Here is a 13,426-nt window from a genome sequence, read left to right on the forward strand (position 1 = left end):
AAGAAATAACTTACTGATAACTAAAACTTGAATTCAATAGGTTCAGTGGGAAGAATAAAAGTAGTAAAAATTTCTGAACCTATTGTTTCAAGGAAAAACTATCCTTAATTGCAATAGCTGATATCTTAGGTATGAAAGGCTCTAGTTTTAACAAAGTTGTATGTATGGAAACACTGAGTCCTATTAATCAGAAAGTGTTTTTAATGGTGATGACCTCTAATTACAGTGTCCATCAAGTCACCTTGACTAGATACAGGGCAGCCATGGTGCTATGTTACTATTACTAACATGTAGGGTAAAGTGACCATGTTTCCTGCTTCTTCTGTTTTGCTTCTCTAGGTTTTAGGCGAACTCTTAAAACCAGGCTCCAGTAATATCGTACTTCTGCTTTAAAAAAAAAAAGTGAGCCATAGGTATATATTTTTATCTTTAAGAGGAAAGAAATATTTATTTTGGGACAAAATTGCTCATTCCTTGTAACTTTGCTGTAAAGTTTCAGGTTTGATCTCCCTTACCAGTTGAATTTTCAAAGATTTTGATCAGAACTATTAAAGGCTAAAAGAATGGAAACTTTAAATAGGTCCATACTTTCACAAACGTCTTTTAGTAAATTGGTTGCTTTTTATTACTGAAAGATATATTTCATACCTGTGTTTTCCACTCATCATAAAAAATGTTTAATCTCGAATATGACATTTCTTACCCACCTAGATGGAGTCACAAAGAATGCAGTATAGATAGTAAAATCGAAATCACAGAAGACTTACCTTTCAGTAGCTGTTGCTATGAAACCATGTTTTGATGGGAAATTTTAGAGAAGCTTGTGCTTCCTGTTGTTAAATGATAGAATATGGAGATCCCCTTAATTTTCAAAATTGCCCTTTTTAAAAAGCAAGTAACCTCAATTATTCCTTCTAACGGGACACTCTTTGTTCTTACCCTATCTTACCCACCCAGGACTGCTAATTAGGTTTAATTTTATCTTTGTTTGCTTCCTCTCCTATTCCTTGTGCATTGAATGGGCAGAGTTTATGAGAGATGTTTTATGTGCAATTACAAGGTTGTATTGCTATTATTTATTTTACCTAGGACACTAGGATGCTCAAGATACATAAAGAATCGAAAATATGGTAACTTACGAGTAAGAGAGCTTACATAAAATGAGAAGTTAGAAAAGTGCCTCTTTGTTGTTGTGAATCTAGAAAAAGACCACAATGACCTCAGGTTCCTGAAAAAGAGAAAAAATTTGTTTAATTTTGTTTCCTCCAGGCAGTGTGATCTGGTGGAGAGAGCTTGGGATTCCAAGTCAGAAAACAAGTCAAAAGGCAAGAGGTGGAGGGAGAGTAATATGGTGGTCTGACTAAAGCAGAGGGCTGTGAAGCAGAGAGCATGGAAAGGTGGGAGGAGATTAGGGAAGGGAGTGAGCTGAATGCAAAACTGGGAAGCTTGGACTTGATTTGCCAGGCAGTGGAAAAGTAGAACATATTCCTAACAAAGGAAGCGACACTGGGATAGTTGAAAAAGTTGCTCTGGGAGTTGTGTATAGTTACTCAAGGGTTGGCACCAATTTCCTCAGATGGCACTGCATATGATTCATTTGTCGTCTATTGACACACAGCCCCCAATCCAGATTTACATCAAAGCAGGCTTCCCAGGGGAGACGATGTATATATGCTGACGCCTTCTGTGTTTGATACCCAAGTTGGTGCAGATCGTGGAATGGGCCACCTAATAAAATTTGTAAAAGTCATACTATCTTGGCGACATAATCACTCATTGGGCATTATAGAAAACAATTCAAATATCTTTGGAACGGTGGTAGATGGACATGCTTTTAGTAAAACTTTGAGATGGTGTAGGGCCGGAATGGAGAACCCCTGGCTGAGGGGTGCTCACTTTGTACTGCGTTGGTGGGATGTGTGCGCAGGGCTAGCCTGGAATCGTCCTGAGAACAGGCACCTTGTCAGACTCATCTCTGCACATCTGACACGCAGGAGAGTGCCTCACCTCAGTGGGAAACCAGCCCACAGATTCTGCGATCTCAGCAGATGGCAGTAATGTGTTTTTAACTTTATCATAAGTGGTGTTTCATTATTATGTTGATAATTATCTACTACTCATTCCCTGAAAATTAACCAAAGACACACATTCATGGCCTTTTCCCCTAGCGTATGCTTATGGGAAAGAATGTGACAGGCCTCCCCGTAAAACCTGCTTGATCTTCAGGCTTGTCTGGATGTCTTCTCGCTGCACAGCCCCAGCGTGTGTAGGCACAGGCCTTGCTGCATCATGTGCAGACAGCCGCTCCTCGGCCGGCCAGCCCGCCCTTGGGCACAAGGACTCAACCCTTCCCGCTACACAGGAGGGGTGTGCTTAGCTTAGTCAGTCGTTACCACGGCTAAGAGCCCCGAGGGGAGGCGTTTTGGGGGTTAAGGGGTGTATTCGTTTCCTAGGGCTGCCATTACACATTACCACCAACTGGGTGGCTTAAAACAACAGAGGTTGATTCTCACAGTTCTGGAGGCTAGAAGTGCAAAGTCAAAGTGTCAGCCGGGCCGTGCTCCCTTTGAAGGACCTAGGGAAGAATCTTAACTTGCCTCTTCCTAGCTTCTGGTGCTTACAGCTGCATCACTCCAATCTCTGCTTCTCTTCCCCTCGCCTTCCTCCCTGCAGCTCTTCTGTGTCTCTGTATCCAGATCTTTTCTCTTATAAAGACACTAGTCACTGGATGTAGCGGCCGCCCTCATCCAGTGCAACAGCCTCTTAGCTTGATTACATCTGCAAAGACCCTATGTCCAAGTAAAGTCACGTTCACAGATATTGGAAGTGAGGACTTGAACATATCTTTTGGGGCGGGGCACAATTCAACCAACTGCAAGGAGTGAGGTGTTGCAAAGTTCAAGAAAAGCCTCTGCAGCACTTTGGCCAGAGGCCAGAAAAGATGCTGTTAAGAGAATACGGAGCTGAGCCTTAGAGCCCAAGTTTCTAGACGTAGAATGTGCTGCAGGTGTTCAAATGTGACCACTTATATCTGCTGTCATTAGCCCCAGAGTAATGCTTTATCTTTTTTTAAATAAATTTATTTATTTATTTATTTATTTATTTATTTATTTATTTATTTATTTATTTATGGCTGTGTTGGATCTTTGTTTCTGTGCGAGGGCTTTCTCTAGTTGTGGCGAGTGGGGGCCACTCTTCATCGCGGTGCGCGGGCCTCTCACTCTCGTGGCCTCTCCTGTTGCGGAGCACAGGCTCCAGATGCGCAGGCTCAGTAGTTGTGGCTCACGGGCTTAGTTGCTCCGCGGCATGTGGGATCTTCACAGAGCAGAGCTCGAACCCGTGTCCCCTGCATTGGCAGGCAGATTCTCAACCACTGCGCCACCAGGGAAGCCCAGTAATGCTTTATCTTAACACATGTACCGTCACTCATTCTATGCCCTTAACCTGGGTTCCTCTACCTGTTTCCCATAGACCTCACACCTTTTGATTCACGGTCTCTCTTCCTTGCAATGGCTAGAGTGTTAGACCATCTCATATTTCCCTCAAGGCTTTTTTGTGAGAGAACTACGGACTCCAGAAAAGGTGGGTTCCCCAGAGTCAACTGAAACTGAAACTGTGGTTGCAGCAGCTTTAGGGAGCTTTTCCAAACTGCCAACTTATTATAATTACATAGATGCAATCTCACGATCTAAGTAGAGACTGTCTCCAGGACCAAACACAAAGGCATTCGGGCCCTCAGTCAGCAACTCAGACACTAAACAATAGGGCAACGAATTCGGTAACCAAAGTTGGAGAAAGAGTAGGGTCAGTTAGACAGTGCCCTGGAAAACCGTTACTTTTCTTACTTCTGGTTGGTAAGAAGGTCTGAGATGCTTCAAAGATTAGAGGACCTTTGAAAGGCCAGGCTCTTCTCTTGATAACTTCGGGTACTCTGATACACTTGGTTTTCCCAACCTGGTAGCTTCATGATGGCCCAGAAATGGAAATCACGACAAAACAACCCATGGGTGAAAGAACATAGTAATGATTCAATTAATTGTGTTTTTAAAAATGAAAATGCTTCCTAAAAAAAAAAAAAAAAAAGCTTGTTAAGTTTTTCCTGAGCTGAGTTGTTTCCCCTTGAGCCCGAGCCTCAGCCACAGGGAGCTGGTCGTGCTTCTTTTTCCTCTGAGCCTCTGCCTAGATTTCCCTCCATCTGGAATATCCCAGAGAACCCAGCCTTCTCTCGGGACACTCTGGCCTATCCTTCAAAGTCAAGCAAGCCACCCTCTCCCCCGCAAGGCCTCCTCTGCCCCTCACGCAGTCAGTACTTCCTCCTTGATGGAACCTCTTGTCCAGCAGTTCTGAATCAGGGGCGATTTTACCCCCCAGGGGACACTTGACAATGTCTGGGCCCATTTTTAGTTGTCACCATGTGGAGGGTTGTGCTGCTGGTATCTAGTGGGTAGAGGCCAGATGAACGTCCTACCCTGCACAGGGCAGCGCCCACAGCAAAGAATTATCCAGCCCATGACATCAATGGTGCCGAGGTTGCTTTAGTCTAACTCTGCTTCACACTAACATTGACAGTGTCTCTGTCATTCTTTGTTGACAATCATGTCACTCAGGGGGCAGAAACCGTTTAGCTGGTGTTTATGTTCTCAGCCCGGTGCGTGGTGTGAAATGAAACTGAAATGAATTTAGCAATTTTTTTTTTTTTTAGCAGTGTTTTTATTGCCTTGATCCCTGCAGTTGTTTATGGTAACATCTCAGGTGGAACTCAAAGAAAGTGACACATAGATTTTATTTAATAACAAAAATTGTTTTAAATGCACAATTGTTTTAAATTAGATTATTGGGCTAAGCCAATAACAACTGAGGTTAGATTATTGGCTAAGCAATAGAACAATGACAGCGACTTCCCCACTTGCTTCTGGGTGGATAGTGGATGTACACTTCCCTGTTGATGACCCAGAGGGTTCTTCTACTTGTCTCTGTAACCCTCTGACAGTTTTGTGGTGTCCCCTGGGTGCTAGACTTTGCCATCCTAAGTTCTGGTAATCCTATCTTCATTAAAATTTGTGCTCATAATAATAACAGCTAACTATTAAGCACGTACTCTATGCCAAGCACTGTTCTAAGCACTCTATGTGCATTAATTAATTTAATTATCAGGATATCCTTGTGAGATAGGTGTAATTATTATCCCCATTTTACATATGAGGAAATGGAGGCACAGGGAGGTTGAATAATTTGCTCAAGGTCACACAGCTAGTAAGTGGCAGGGCAGCCTGACTTCAAGTTCATGACACCAAACTGCCTATCCTGATAAGCTTAGGGCTTTTCTCATACAATTTGTAAAAAAAAAAAAAAAATCCAGATCATGATAAAAGATCTGATTATAAAAAATAGAAACTTACAACTTTAGAGACAATATAGGAAAATATCTTTACAATCTCAGGACAAGGAAGGATTTCTTAAACAAGATTCAAGAAGCACAAATGATGAAGGAAAAGCCAGTAGATTTGACTACATGAAAGGAAAAATATCTGCAGGCCCCAAAACATCATGAACAAAGCTAAAAAGACAAGCATTTGACTGGGAGCTGAAAGTTACAAAAGATATACATATACAAAACATATACAAAAGATAAAGGATTAGTAGGAAGAATATATGAAGGTTAATACCAATTAATAAGGAAAAGACTACACGGTAGGAAAATGGGCAATAGAGGGAAAAAAGAAGAAAACTGTACTCTCCATGAACATATGAAAAAATCCTCAAGTTCACTAGTAATCAGGGAAATAAAAGTTAAAATACCCATGAGAAGTGACATACCATTTCTCACACATCAGGTTGGCAAGAAGCAAAAAGTCTCACAGGCTCAAACATTTGTGGGGTGACAGAGAAACAAGAACTCCCACGCGCTGCCAGCAGGGCAGTCTCTGGGGAGGAAGCTGGGTGACCTCCCGCAGCGCTGAGCCTTTGCGCGCCCTAGCTACAAACAGCTGCACCCTGTTGCAGCTCACCGAGAAAACAGATCATACGATAAAAGACTGTTCTTGGCGCTCACTGATGCTATACTATACATAGACGGGAGGTAGCCAAGCCAGGGGTCCTGCCCTGGGTCCATCCGCAGGCTCCCAGGGTCCGGGAACCACTGAAACAGCCCATGCCATCAGCCTGCACGTTCGTGTGTTCCTCCCTGGGGAGGGTCTGTACCCCACATTTAGGAACACTGTCTCAACACCTCCAGGCTGCTTCCTGAAAGTACAGACCTCTGTCTCTTACCACAAGGGCCAGAGTGCAGAAAAAAATAGCCTCAGGGAAGACTCAGTGCCAATCTTAAACAGAGCAAAAGAAGGAAGTGTGCTACTGTTCTCCAAGTCTAATAGCTTTAGAGACACGTAGACATGGACCCAGTTACCTCTGCACGTGGGAAGCTGCTGTCCTCTTTTCAGTCTATCGTAGACAGAGTCTAGTTTGGGATGAGTGATACAGTACCTAAAATGGTAACCTCTGGCAAGTTACAACTGGGGAGAAATAACCACAAGGCTCTTGGACGACGTTAGGTCATTTCCCCACAGAAACCCTCTCCTGAGTTGAGGTGTGACAACTCCGCTTTGACGGCGGCTTCCAGTGAAGAAGGGGCATTTGACGGCCCATGCCTCTTCTACAGGACTTGAGCTGAAGATATTGTCTGATATGTTACTTAACATAAGGACTTAGATTGCTCCTAAAATTCAGTACCAGGAAAATATTTACTTCTCTTGAAAACCGTGCATGCTTTACTAGGGGTGTGGGAGCTGAGAGGCTACACATGACCATTGTAAAGAGTGTATTTTGGGGATTTCCCTGGTGGTCCAGTGGGTAAGAATCTGCGCTCCCAATGCAGGGGGCCTGGGTTCGATCCCTGATTGGGGAACTAGATACCACATACATGTGGCAACTAAGAGTCCGCATGCCCCAACTAAAGATCCCTCATGCGGCATGCCTCAATGAAGATCCTGCAACTAAGACCTGGCCCAGCCTAAATTAAAAAAAAAAAAAAAGAAAGAGTGTATTTTGGAGCCTGATGGCCCTGGGTTTCAATCCTGACTCAACCACTTACTGAGTGAACTTGGGCAGTTTAGTTACCCTTCCTCAACCCTGATGACCTCATCTCAAAAATGGGAATAATAATTCCTATGCGTAGAGCTATTGTGGGGATTAGGAAACTTTGATGGAAAGTTAGCAAATATACTGCAGGGGCTGAACAAATGGCAGTTGTTTTTAGAAAATCCATTGTGCCCAAAATTTCAAAGCTATGATTAGTGTTCAAATGAAGTGACTATTTTCATCCAGTTTCTAGTACATGTTCTTTTTTTCTTTGAATGATTTCTGATTGTACTTTTATTCTTTTATTTTTTATTATTTTTTATTTTATGAATTTTCATCATTTAAAAAAAATTGGAGTATAGTTGATTTACAATGTTGTGTTAGCTTCAGGTGTTCAACGAAGTGACTCGGTCATATATATATATATATATACACATATATATATTTCAGATTCTTTTCCCTTACAGGTTATTACAAAATATTGAGTATATTCCCTGTGCTATACAGTAGGTCCTTGTTGGTTATCTATTTTATACATAGTAGTGTGTTGATGTTAGTCCCAAACTCCTAATTTATCCCTCCCCTCCTCTGATTGTACTTTTTTTTAATTTAGATGATCCATTCTATAGGTACTTTAATATTCCAGACTGCGTCCAATCTTCTGTGGGAGACAGATGGGGAATAAATAAAGAAAAGCAGCAAAAGTCTGGTAACTTGTGACTTCATTTCCTTAGCACCAACTCCCAGGATCTAAACTCAGCTTGACCATCTGGCTGACTGTGTATTTCTGGACAAGTCACTTTAGGGGCATTGTCATTTGCTGGCAGGTGGGCTGCCGTGGGATTTGATTGTGTTCCTTCCTCTTATTCTGACCCCTGATGGGCATCCTCCAATGCAGGAAATAACCACAGAGCTCGGGGTCTGTTGCCTGTACCCGTTGAGGCTGCAGCAAGCTGGGCTGCAGGACGCTGGGGTCACAGTGTCCAGGGTCGGGCTCCTCCTGCCACAGTGAGAGAGAAGCGGCTGCACACCCCATACAGGGCTGCAGAGAGGGGAGCCCAGGGCCATATAATCCCCAACAGAGGCCAGTGCCCTGATCCTCAAGCTGGAAGGACTTTGTGACCTGCCAGGGACCCCTGTGATGGCAGGGACTTGCCCACACCCCCCTGCACCGAGTCTCCACAGCCATGTCTGTTCTCTCCCTGCCCTGCCCCCTCTTGGCTCCTGCATGCTGTAGTTTTGTTTGTGAAGTTGTGAGCACCCACCCTCCTAAGGAGCATCTAGTTTCAGATGCTCTTCTCCTCTGGAGACATGAGTGGGAGCAGCTGTGTCCACTGTCGGAGGCCAGAGAGCTCATGCTTTTGTCTGTGGCCAGCCCTGCCCTCACAGAGCGCGTTTTGCATGTGGTTGTTGAACTTTGATTCAGTGACTCATGCTGAGGCGCAGGCTTTATCTCCCTGCCTCATCTGATTGCTTTCTTCCTTTCCTTCTTTTTTTTTTTTTTTTTTTTAAGTGCAAAGCAAAACTACCTTTGCAGCTGAACGTGACTCTGGTGAAAGGAAGTGGAGCTTTGGCCTGACCTGAAGTGGTTCCCCGGGCCTCCGGGACACCTGGCCAGCTGGGAGGACAGCGTGTGACCACTGCTGAGGGGAGCACAGCATACACTGTGAGGGCCCTCGACACGCCCTGCTGGTGAGTGCATGTCCCCTGGCCATCCTTCAGTGTGACAGAACGCTGTCAGACTTGGGTCCAGGGGTGGGAGGAGAGAGAGCGCACGGGGAAGGGGGGGCAGGATGGAGGGCAGTTCTTGGATGCGTGGCATCCTAGCAATATCATCTCCTTCAATTACTTTGAGAGCTCAGCGGAAAACAATTAGGTAAGCATCTTTAATTTCCTTTGGGTGAAATCTTGCTCATTCTAGCAAAACTGTAGTTAATGTCAAGAGGGCTTTTGTGTACCTCCCTTGAAGGGTTGTCATAGGACTGAATGAGAATTTGTCAAGCGTGAGCACCATGTCTAGCACATAAAAAAATTCTCAGTAAGATTTCTGTTATTATTTTAAGAAAGAGGGCTTTTGTGGGAGAAAGATTAACGAGAGGAAACTCTTCAGTTTAAGTAAAAACTCTTGCTGGGGTCCTTGAAGATGTTTTAATTTTATGAACTCAGAAGGGCTAGAGCTCTCAGGCACATCTGAAACCTGTCTCCGTGCTCTTGAAAGTATCTTCTAGACTAGATGTTTTTGGGCAGGTGTCTAGTCTCCTGGCAGATCAGGAACGTTTGGCAGTGGCCCCAAATGCCGTCTCCTCTAGAGGATGACACTGTGGGCTTCAAGAAGGCCTATGAGGACATGGAAATAAGTCTTCACCTGATGTCAGTGAATGTAATTTTGGCCAGTTCCCTGGAGCCATTAGAATGCTTGGCCATGAACCTTAAGATATGACCTCTTCTCCAGGGCCAGACGTTGCCAAGGTGGGAGTGCCAACACCTGGCACGTGAATAGGTTGGGAGTGGCATTTTTTTTTTTTAACATCTTTATTGGAGTATAATTGCTTTCAATGTTGTGTTAGTTTCTGCTGTATCACAAAGTGAATCAGCTATACATATACATATGTCCCCATATCCCCTCCCTCTTGCGTCTGGGAGTGGCATTTAGTAGAGGGTTCTGTTTTAAACTTTGCTTCAGAGTTGCCCTGGGATACCCATCAGGACTGTAACTACTTGTGTGTACGCCCGAAGTAAACTACGACAGCACACAAGAGCAGGAGACACGTTTGAGGGGAAAACGAAAGGCCAAGCCAGTCCCCCCAGGCTCATAGCTACACTATTCACAACAGCCAAAACGTGGCAGCAGCCCAAGTGCCACTTGGGTTGCTTGAGTGGATGGATGAATGGATAAACACAATGTGCTATATACTCACAATGGAGTACTATTATTTCCTTCCTTAGAAAGGAAGGAAATTCTGACACCTGCTACAACATGGATGAACCTTGAAGGCATTATGACAAATGAGATAAGCCAGTCACAGTAGGACAAATACTGTATGATTCCACTTATATGAAGTACCTGGAGTGGTCAAATTCATAAAGACACAAAGTAGAACCGTGGTTACCAGGGGTTAAGGGAGGGGGTGGGGACTTGTGTTTAATGGGGAGAAACTTTCCATTTTGGAAGATGAAGAAGCTCTGGAGATGGATGGTGGTGATGGTTGCTTAATGCTGCTGAAATGCACTCTTAAAAATCGTTAAAATGGTAAATTTTGTATTTTGACTATTTTGCCACAATTTAAAAAAATTATAATTCCGTTTAAAAAAAAAAAGGCCAGACGCAAACCGCAAATCTCATGGGCTGAAGTCTTTGCCTCTCTGTGACTTCCTCAAGCTCTGACAGCTTCCCTGAGGGCCTCTAGATCTGAGCTGAACCAGAAAAGTTCGGCGGGCACTCTGTTTAGAACTTTCTCCTCAGCGTGGCGGGCAACTTCTGATGGGTGTCTGTGGTAGGTTTCCCTGGAGCTGGCAAAGGCGACCCAGGAACGGACTTGGGGGTCAGTATCATGTGTTGAATGAGGGCTGGCCCTGCTCTGTGGCCGCCGAGCGGCCCTGGACTGCACCCTCTGGCAGGAATTGGGACGCCCTTGGGAGTCTAGTCTCTCCCATCCATTAGCTGTGGGATCCTGGGTACACCATCAAAACTTCTCTTTCCCTCAGTCTTGCCACCTGCAACGTGAGGAACTCTTTCCACGTCCCAGGGACTTTGGGATTTCCCAAAGGTGACATACCAGCAGGCACTTGTAACTAGAAAACACAGTGCCCACGTGAGCTGCCGTTTCTCTACAGCTCTCACCCTCTCATTTGCTCATTCTTCTGTTTCTCATTTAGTTTTTTCCTTAGGGGCTCTTCCAGCCAGAGGTTACAGCCTTTTTGGCCCAGAGCCCCTCCCTCTGGATTGGCTGATTCTAGAAGACCTGATCTGACCCCCGCTGTTCCACTTGTGAGGGGTCCCTCCCTTCCTTTCCTGCTGTTCTGTCAGGGCCTGAACCCACCTCCACAGCCTTGACACCGAGCACAGAGCAGCGTGTCACACTGACCGTTGTCAGAGCTCAGGAGACTTGGGAAGATTCTCAAAGTGTTGCTAATCATCTGTGCTGTTTGTGACTTCCAGTCAAGATTGAGGAAGAAAACTAAGATGAATTTGTTCATACTTTCAGGTCTTAAAAATAGAAAGGAAAAAGTAGCTGCTGGCAGTGGTGCAGCTCAAAGACCGTCACAGCTGAAGGGGGAGGGTTGTGACCTGAGGCTGTGGAGAGCAGCCTCCCACCCCCGTGTTCTCCCTTATTTGGAAATTTTATGAGGAAACGAAGTTATTTTAAAGTCTCAAGGGGGGAAAACAAGCCTCTGAAGTAGGTGAATTCTTTCAGTTAATTTTGTGTAAAAACAGCTCTCCTGTCCCACACGCGGCCTTTCAGAAGTCTGCTCAGAAAGGGAGCCCTGTTGAAACTTGAGGGTTCTGTGGGGAGCTGCCAAGGTCAGGGTCCCACTCCCTCTCCCCCGCCCCAGGTGGAAGGGCCAAGTTTTTTCGGTTTGAAAATGTTCATGTTTCTGTCATACCAGCACGCAAAGTCACAAAACAAATGTGGACTCTCCCCGTAGCTGTTACTTGGTGACCCAAGAGGAGTCACCTGACGCAGTCGTATTTTGGTTTTTCCATTTCTGTGATGGCAAGGTGTTGCCTCCGTCCTGAACACAATTCAAAGCAACCCATTATTTTGGGCATCTACTTATGGTCAATCTCTGCCATTTAGTAGCTGTCTAGCCTTTACTCTGTACCACTCTGAACCTCAGTTTCTTCATCTGTGAGAAGGGAGTACTTTTACCTACCCTGTCTAACCACCAGGGATGATGGGAAGTTCAAGTAAGAGTCTCTACAAGAAAGCGACGTGGAAACGAAGAACAACGTGAATACAAACTTTTACGTTCGTGTTGCCTGTACTGTCTTTCTTCTCTTTCCTTTTCTCTCGTTTGTGTTCCCTCCCCCTTTTCTTTCTTCCACCCATCCTCTCAAGCCTCACTTCTCTCTCTCTTCCAAACCCAAATAAGTGCTACAGAGCAGGCGTAAGCAGGGAGGGGTGGAGGTGGGAGCGACTGGGGCCATCAGGACTGGGAAGGTTTCTCGGAGGAGGTGACAGTGGGGTTCGGTCTGGTGGAGGAGGGGCAGGCGCTCTGCAGTGGGAAGACCCCGAGGGGGAGGCCTCCAGGCCGGAGAGACCAGGGTCTTTCAGAGACAGTGAACAATCCCTGCTGTGAGGCTGGCCTGCCGGGCGGGTGAGTGTCCCCTTCCTCCGTGGACATTGGGCCAAAACTGGACCCCGGCCCAAGGGAACAACCTTCCTGAGAGAAAAGGACTGGCCACTGGTCAGGGAAAAGGTGAGACCGGACTAGAGGTATGTGGCCGTCAAGACTGGAGACGGGGGTTGCAGCCGTTGTGAGGGGCCTCGTCTCTCATGCTGAAGGGTTTGACATCCACTCTTAAGGACCCCAAAGAAATTTTGCTTATGTGGGCTATAGCTATCTATGCATATGTACCTTATTAGAAACTAAAACTATGACATTTAAAAATATTCATTTATTTTACAATCAGAATAAACCAATTATATTAATATAAATGATGTATTTTATGAAAAAGAACTCTATTTTCCAAAACCCCCAAACTTTGTAAGAAGACTGGCACTGATTTACATTTTTGCAAATCTCTTCAATAGCCAGCTTAATAGAAGACCACTTGCTTCTCATATCTGCTTCCACATTCAAGCTGTCACAATATCACAATGACACGTAGCCTCTGGGATACTTCATGGTACGCTCATGAGAGGATGAGAGTGAAAAAAACCCAAATTACACCTAAGCATTATTATGGAAATAATTTTTACCTTAAAGACTCCCTGAAAGGGTCTTGGGCTCCCCCAGGACCCCACTTTGAGAACCACTGAAGCAGGCTCAGCAGAAGTCTGGTGAGTGACAGCATTCTGAGTTCCCACAGCACTTTATCGAATAGCCTGCAGGGCATTTATCTCCTAGATTTACAGCTATGTGTGCCTGGTGCTTAGCAAGAGGTCTGAGCCAGAAGTGCAGTTGTGCGCTCATTGATCTAGGGGCTGGTGGAGGGCATGAGGGGGAGGGAAGATGGCCTGGGCAAGGGCCCTGACATTGAACAAGGGAGCAGAGGCTAAGGAAAGAGCTGGAAAGAATTAGGAGGAGACCCAGGCCAAGCTGTACAACCTAAGGGAGAAGAGGGTTTCAAGAAGGAGATGGTCCAAAATTTTTGGATTTAAAAATCACAAGGAAGGGAGTGGTC

This window comes from Balaenoptera acutorostrata, chromosome 14 (assembly GCF_949987535.1).
Source record: "Balaenoptera acutorostrata chromosome 14, mBalAcu1.1, whole genome shotgun sequence".
Taxonomy (NCBI): domain Eukaryota; kingdom Metazoa; phylum Chordata; class Mammalia; order Artiodactyla; family Balaenopteridae; genus Balaenoptera; species Balaenoptera acutorostrata.